Source organism: Molothrus ater, chromosome 2 (genome assembly GCF_012460135.2).
Source record: "Molothrus ater isolate BHLD 08-10-18 breed brown headed cowbird chromosome 2, BPBGC_Mater_1.1, whole genome shotgun sequence".
Taxonomy (NCBI): domain Eukaryota; kingdom Metazoa; phylum Chordata; class Aves; order Passeriformes; family Icteridae; genus Molothrus; species Molothrus ater.
The window spans coordinates 25053044-25061495 of record NC_050479.2 but is presented as its reverse complement, the minus strand read 5'-3'; positions in this window follow the sequence as shown (position 1 = coordinate 25061495).

The following is an 8452-nucleotide window of genomic DNA, read 5'->3' as shown; positions in this document are numbered from 1 at the left end:
TTTTACATAAAGCATCATTGGGAAGAGTACCCCATGACAGAGTATTTACGGTAAGAGCAGTGACTAAAGGAGGAAACCCATCTTATTTCAGGAGCAGGCTGTTTGAAAGCTGAGATCTTGCACTCAGCTCCATTTCCAGAGTGTGAAGAGGGTCTCACAGTGGTTGGTGAATCCCCAGGCAGCAGCAGGCACTGGGCTGCCATGACAACCACAGGGCTATGGCCACAGGCTCTGGAGCTAGCACACACTGCATGGCTGTTGGCTTTATGACTAATTCCTTACCATCAGCTGACTCTTGCCCTCTGCCAAAGCTTCTTCCAGTTCAGAAAACATGGGAAGTAATTTCTACCAGGCAGCTCATTTGTATTGCTGACTTAAAGATACTTTTCTGATTAGTGGAACCAGTTTATTTTACAAAAGAAGGCATCAATTGGCCTTTTTATGAATGGCCTAAATATAAGACAAAATATAAGACAAAAATATACCATTTTTGTCTCTTTAATTTCAGTGGTGGCCTCTAAACCATTTCTTTTCTAGGCCCAGGACATTCTTGATTACTCCAGCAGTGACAGAGTATATGAACAGCAATAGCCCAAGAATGTCAGCATCTCAGTGCAGTATGACTGCAATACAAATTATTTTGGATTCATGCTGTGACTCTTTAGGGGAAGAGACTCTCCATCTCCACCACAGTACCTTCACAGAGCTTATCAGCAGAGCTTTTCCAGAGGGTGGACAACCTAGGTAATCTCTGCTGTTTGAATCATTCATCTTTGTCAAGTATTTCTTGCTGTGATAAGCTTCCAGTTTAATTTGTGTGTAGAATAATTCATATTTAGAGCGGTGGTAGCAGAACTGTATCCAAGCAGGATAAATGCTGGTCCTTACTTGTCACAATACCATGCAGTTTCAAGATGCTGCTGTTTGCTTAATTAGAGAGAGGGGAATAAAAAGCTCTGTAGTTCTCCACTGGCACATGAGGGGGGTGAGCAGCCCCTGTTCACCAGTCCACATCTCAGCATTGCTGAGACCAGCACTGGACTGCAGCAGGGCCCCAGCAGCCAGTGCCACCTCTCCCCTTGTGTGAACCCCTCTGAGCAGCTGCAGCAGTGGCAGCCCTGGACACAGACTCTGGGCAGCTCTAGGTCTCCCTCTCCAGGAGCAAGGCTGATGAAAAGGCAACTGCTGAGGCTGACCACCAGGTCCTTCATTTGCTAGCTTCTTCAGAATGTAAGATTGTGAATCCACCACTGAAAAAAATCTTATTGCACTCACATGACTGTTATGTGTTTGAGCTTTCAGGTTAAACAGTTAGAGAGCAAAGTGTAGCGAGGAAATACTAAAGAGACAGACAATCTCCTTGGCCTTCAGAGCGAAGAGACGTCCCCTGACTCTTTGCAGTAATTTATTTATTAGCTGCTGGGAAACAGCAATAATAATAACAAGCATGTGTTTATCATTATTATTTATCAGAACTTGTCCCTTCCCCATGAAGTGGGACTGGCACTTCTGCAAAGGCACACAGAGGCTCAGCAGGTCCACAAGGGGCTGGCAGACTCCACGCAGCAATGGGAGCTCTGCCGAAGGTACTGCTACCTGTAGCATTGCACCAGTTTACTTAAATTTAATGGAGTGGCACCTTAAAACACTATAAACGAGTTTTCCATTATATGGTTTCTATGGCCACTTGATTTCCATGGGAAGTGTATGCTTTGACTCCTGAGCAATGTCCCCCTTCCTCCTTGGCTCGTGGCACTCACATTTCCCTTAGCTGCATGACTTTAGCAGTCACCTGGTTTTCAGACAGACCTGGCCCTGGCCATCAGCAGCTGGGCTGGTCTGGCTCACTGCTCCGCACTCACACTGCTGTTAGCTCGGGGGCCCGAGCACAGAGACCCAGGCAGAGCAGAAAGCTCAATGTGCTGCATCCCTCAACAAGATTCCCCCTGAGCCTGGGTTGCCCAGTAGCCGTTTCGCGTTTGGGGCCCGGTACAATGTTGAGAAACGATGCTGCGAGGAGGAAGGCGAGAGACGCGTGGGCAGTCGGGCTGCCTCCCGCCGTCCTTCTGGCAATCATTTGGGTTAGCAGGTCGGAAGGAGCGGAGCCCCGGGCCGGCCGAGGAGCCGGGCGAGCGGAGCCCGGGGGCCGTGACCCGCAGCCCACAGCCCGGGGCCGTGACCCGCAGCCCGGGGCCGTGTCCCGCAGCCCGAGGGCCGTGACACGCAGCCCGGGGCCGTGTCCCCCAGCCCGCAGCCCGCAGCCCGGGGCCGTGTCCCGCAGTCCGTGGCCCGCAGCCCGCAGCCCGGGGCCGTGACCCGCAGCCCAGGGGCCATGGCCCGCAGCCCGGGAGCCGTGACCCGCAGCCCGGGGCCGTGGCCCGCAGCCCGGGGGCCATGACCCGCAGCCCGGGGGCCGTGACCCCCAGCCCGGGGCCGTGACCCGCAGCCCGGCGCCGTGACCCGCAGCCCGAGGGCCGTGTCCCGCACTCCGTGGCCCGCAGCCCGCAGCCCAGGGGCCGTGACCCGCAGCCCGGGGCCGTGACCCGCAGCCCGAGGGCCGTGTCCCGCAGCCCGGGGCCGTGACCCGCAGCCCGGGGCCGTGACCCGCAGCCCGCAGTCCGGGGCCGTGACCCGCAGCCCGGCGAGGCAGCGCGGGCCGGCGGCTCTCGGTGCGAGGCGCCCGTGCCGCCACCTGCCGGCCCCGGGCAGAGCCCCGGCATCTCCCGGACCTTCCTCTGCCCCCCTTTGTGCTCTTCACAAACTAATTCCCATTACACTCGGTATGTTTTATCCGACTTGGTAAGGTAAACGTTAATATCACATAACGGGAGACTTCGGGAAAAAATACAGCTGAGAAAAATGGCAATCACTTCTTTTTCTTTGCGAGAGCTTGTTTCAGAAGTAATCCCTCCAGTTTTTGGCTGTGCCAATAGTGTTGTGGCTTATATATTGTATACGTGCTGCAGTCTTGATTTTCCTACTTGTCCAGATAAAGGCACTAGCCCAAGACTGCACCTGCTCCCTCCTGTCTGAGCATCAAGTTTTCTTTTACACAGAAAAATGAACAGCAAAAGGACAGAATTGGTCATCTATAAAATCTGGACACAAATTCTTAAGCACCCAGACTCAACAACAGAGAGATGCCCTCATGCCCCATAATGCAGTCACATTCTGAACATCCTATTGTAATTGGAGTGGTTTACATTTCCAGGCACAACAAAACAAATCTGCAAAATTCCCACAATATGTAGTATGAGACTAAGCACTAAATGCAATTATTGTTTCTTCAAGGATATTTTCCAATAGTATATCTGTCTTCTAAAGGATATCCCCCTGCTTCAAGTTCTTTCATTTATCCATGCCCAGAACAGACAAAGCAGAAACTCAGAGAATCTTAAACAGATTTAAGAGAAGAGGTAATGCAATAGTAGATGAACTTTATTGTTAAATGAGAAATCATTCACCCTTGGGACACCTAGACCTGACAGGGTCTCCTACAGGAGGCCTTCAAAAATACCTCTTTTCATTGACTGTATAGAATGTGCCCAAACCATTCAGTCTGGGAACTGAAGAAGAAGTGTGTCTCACAGGCTGAAATCAACAGGCTGCTTTTAGGACAAGGTACAACATGTATCCATAGCTCAGTTCAGATCATAGAATTATTTAGGTTGGAAAAGATCTCTAAGACCATTGAGTTCACCTGTTAACCCAGCACTGCCAAGTCCATCACTAAGCCTTGTCTTTTAAATACCTCCAGGGATAGTGACTCAACCACTTCCCTAGGCAGCCTGTTCCACTGCCTGACAATACGTGAAGAAATTTTTCTTAGTATCCAATCTAAACCTCCCTGGCACAACTTGAGATAATTTTCCCTGATCCTGCCATTTATTAGGGACACCTCCTTTCAGGTAGTTGTAGAGTGATAATGTCTCCCCTGAACAACCCCAGCTCCTTCAGCCATTCCTCACATGACTTACTCTGTAGACTCTTCAAGGCTCCACTGCCTTTCTCTGGACACACTCCAGCACCTCAATGCCTCAATGTTTTCTGCAAAAAGGGGACTCTAAAGAAAGCTAGAATGCAATTCTGCTAATACAGATAAACGACATCAAAACTAGAGGCTGGGTTGTTGGTCCCTGAGTGATCCTGGTGAACAGTAACTTTTCTGCATTTGTTATCATGTTATGTTAATGCAATTAATATGCACAAAGAATAGCTATTGATCAACTGCACTCAGAAGAGGCTAGTTTTTTTTTTCTGCCATCAGCAGCTGAGTTTGTCAAGGTCATGAATCATCTCATTCTTCAGCAATGACTGATTTCAGAATGTGACCAAACCATCCTCCATCTACTGGTTAATAGTTAACAATTTCAAGTGTCTGATAAATTCTGGGCCAGATCTGAAAACACGTGAGGGCTCAGAGTTAATATTTATCTTAGCAGGGTGAAAATATAAACAGCTTATTTCTGTAGCCTCTTGTGATATGTTTTCATTTTCTATATGAAACAAATGGGCACAAGCAGCCATCTGTCTTGTCAGGGAGACAATAAAAGAGTTGATCAGAAAAGTCTCTCAGAAATAGAAGACCAGGTGGGAGGAAGCTACAAGGACCAGAATCATAATTTACCACCACTAATCAGGTAGTTTAAGACCAAACATCTACCCTCACCTAAGTTTTGATCAAGTTATGCAGATTTTGCAAAAACTTTTATCTCTATCTGGAAAACTACTATCTCTATATTTCTTTGCTCAAATCCAGTATAGATTGTATTTCTGAAATCCACATTACTTAATTATTTTTCCTTTCAGCCACCTGCATCATGACAATGTAAGTTTTATGATCCGTCCAGCTGGGAAGCAAGAGAGCACCTACAGCTTGAAAAAGAAAACCTTGAACAGTAGTTAGACTCCATGTGGGTCATGTGGGTCTAGTAGCTTTATACTGGAGGATGTGACAGGCCAGAATCTGGGAGACCTTTGCAGCCCCTTTTTACAGTCACCTCCTGACTCCCTGACTGCCTCAAATCCTGAGAAGGGACAAATGAGCTGTCATTTTTATCTCCTGAAATGACACACCTGGTAAATTTATGCATTAAGGTAAGCTGGCCCAAGCAACATATGTAACATCAGCAGTTTGGGGCTGCTTTGTAAAACCATTCCATTCACAGCGGTGAGGAGGGTTCAAGTGGGAAACAAAGCAAGCATACCAGAGCTCTTTCCAGGTAAATGCTGCTCAGAATTAGCAGCTTTGAGACTTACTGATTTTCATTAGTCTAATCTCCTTTTGTTTATTTTAACTTTGACCTCCACAAGGCAAGAGTTCTGCAATGTACTAATCATGCAAGGCACTCAAATGATGCACTGAGAAGAAACAATTGTTTCCTTCCATTTTAAACCTGCTACCACAAGACTGGAATGGCTTCTCTCAGTGCTGGCAATTTCCTGCTAGTTTTTCATCCTTTGTACTGGCAATTTGAGGACAGAGACAATGAGGAAAAGGTTTTATCTGAAAAACAAACTCCACTCCACTTCCTGAATTGCCTAAATTCTTCAATTTTAAAAAGTCCTTCAGTTTCAAGTTCTTGCAGCTCTTGTGCCTTCATGCAAAGGTTTGTTACAGATCTTTTCTCCTTCATGATCACAAAATGTACTTGCAATGAGTATAAGCACACTGTGAACTTGTGTGCCTTATGCATCAAAACACAGGCTGTGACCTGAAGCTCACTGAAGTGGATGGATTTTTGCTCCTTGCTCTGAAGAAAACAACTAACAAGTGTTCATTGCAATTTCTCCATCTGTGCTCAATTATTTCTTTTTGTTAGTATCCATGATCAGTGTGTCCAGAAGTTAGCTAATTTATAACCCTAATCAAAAACTCATAACAGAATTTAAATTCAAGTCCATCCTTCTTCACTGAAGAATTTTAGCATAGGCTTCATTTAGGTGTGCTTTTAACTGTTAATGATATTCCTAAGAGCTTCAGCACCCAGCTGAATATGCCATGGGATTAAGTCCATACTTGCCATTTCACTGAGAATGGAATTCTTTTTCTAGGCTCACTGATGCCTTATAATCAGACTGAGTATTCCTATTTCTTTTTATTTACCCTCTTCCATTCTTGTTTTCCATGCATTTATTCTATAATGAAGGTTTGAATAAATATTTTGTAGTCTTTCTCTTCTCCTTTGGACATACCCCCTTCTGTTTCACCTTTTAATTTCAAGCACTTTTGCCATTCAGTGTCATTTGTCTATATTAAATTAATCATCACCTTTCTCCTTTTTCTGATTTATGAATAGTGGTGTTGCCATGTTATTTTATAGTAATCCCATCTGAGCTTTAGAGAATTACAGGCTTCCTTATTTGACTTAAATAGGAACAAGCTTACTCCAATAATAATAATATCTTATGTTAACATCTCCAATATGTTCTAAAAGTTTTCTTTACTCTGTATTTTTACTCCTCAAATAGACTAGCTTTGACAGAAGCTGGTGTTTGAAGTAAATTAAATTATATAATATTATATCTGGAAAGACTTTTACCCAGCACTTCTGTTTAGATTAGGGATTTACATTAAATATCAGCTAACATTAATAATTTCTCCAATGTCCTCTATCTCACAGAAGTTGTTTTCTCAGTGTCTTAAAAGGATACATATTATTCACATTCACTGAAGAAAAATCTCATAATAGAAACTTTTTTCCTTAGTATTTTCCTTCTTCTTTCATCCTTTAGAGTTCCAAGTTTTCCCTCTTGATTAAGAGTTTCTTGTCCTGGGTGTGAAGGAGGGTTAGAATATTTTATATATATATATGAATGATATTATCTATATTTTTATATCTATCTATAAATATATATAGATTATTATCAAAGCTCTGGAACCAATCAGTGATGTATGAGGCCAAATACAGAACTGATTTGCTTCCATAAGCAATTTGAGCAATGTTTTAGGGAGGCTGGTTTAAGTGAAAATGAGCACAGATTGTGGTGCTGCATTTCTGCAATGCTCTGAAGATGGAAACATCATGACAATAGTAATGAATACTGATAACAATGCCAAAGAAAGCCAATCCACAATTATATTTACCTCCCACTTGGCATTTCAAATGGAAAAAAGCAAACAAGCAGACTTTTAAATATTTTCAGAGCTGAAGCCATTTCAGGAGGTACTAAATCACTTATTTCAGCAACTTGCTTTTGTAAAGAGAAAAAAACTCAGCAACAGATTTCATTTCTAGCTGACTTCCCAGGCCCCAAGAAAGACAGCAGCCTTTACAGCCTGGAAAGATGTTGAAGCAGCAGCATGCAATTCCTAGCAACTCATGGGTGCCAAAAAATATACTGCTTCAGCAAACATAGCAAATTTACACATAACAGAACTACAGAGAGAATAACTATTATAGCAGGAAAAAAAGTTTAAGTTTCAGCTGCAAGCACTAGACACTGTTTGTCAGAGGCAATTTAAAGTATTTTTGCTCTTGAATTTACAGCAGAATTTTCTCTACATAATTAGATTGGAGAATGTTTTTTGAGATGACTGAAGGTCAAATTGCATCGTTCTTATTTATACCTTGGCTATGAATAGTTCCACTGATCTCAGTAAGATTTTTGGAGGAGTATCCAAGGTGAGTAATGATTAAAACCTTGGTTATTAAAACAGAAAGAGTAGAAGCAAACCAGAACACTTTCCTATGATCAATCAACAGCAATTTTTTGAATGGTGACATTGAAATGCACTCAAAAGAATAAAACAGAAATTAATTCTCAGGAACACTGTGATGTAAAGTAATGTGCTGGGGACTGGTGCACTTCATTTTAATCATTAATATATTGTTAAAGATACAAAAAAGTAGGAAATTCTGACTGCACCATCTTTATGTAAACTCTCTACAGGATATTATGGTATGGCAATGTTTCAAATGTAATGAGGTTGCCCTCATGCTGTGTTTGAAACTATTTTAGTAAAACTTAGCATTTTTAGTAGGCTTTTAATGCCTAGATATAATGTCTGAAACAGCAGAAGTCCAACTAACTAGCTAGCAACTAAAATCTGAAATATTCTGGGGTGTTTTGTCACTCTTTATACAGTTTAGAAAGCAGCCAGGAAGCCCTCTTTCATATTCTAGGAAGAAACGATTTTCTGTTACAGAATTAACTAAGAAAGTCATCATAGGTTCCTTTTTTCCCTAGTTCTAAACTAGGACTAGCAGAGAACTGGAACATTTTATGCAGTAAGTTTCTAATTTGAATGCTATAAACTTGACAAGAATTTCCAGTATTAGTCTCCAAAAACATGCTAGTATAAATTATATTTTTATATTCTAAATTCCACTTTGATCATCCTTTTTTCTTCTAATCTCAAAGTCACATCTTCACACATGTAAGTAAATCAGTACTATCTTTATGCTTCTAATTGCATTAATATTTCTTTTCTAAATAGTATAATAATTCT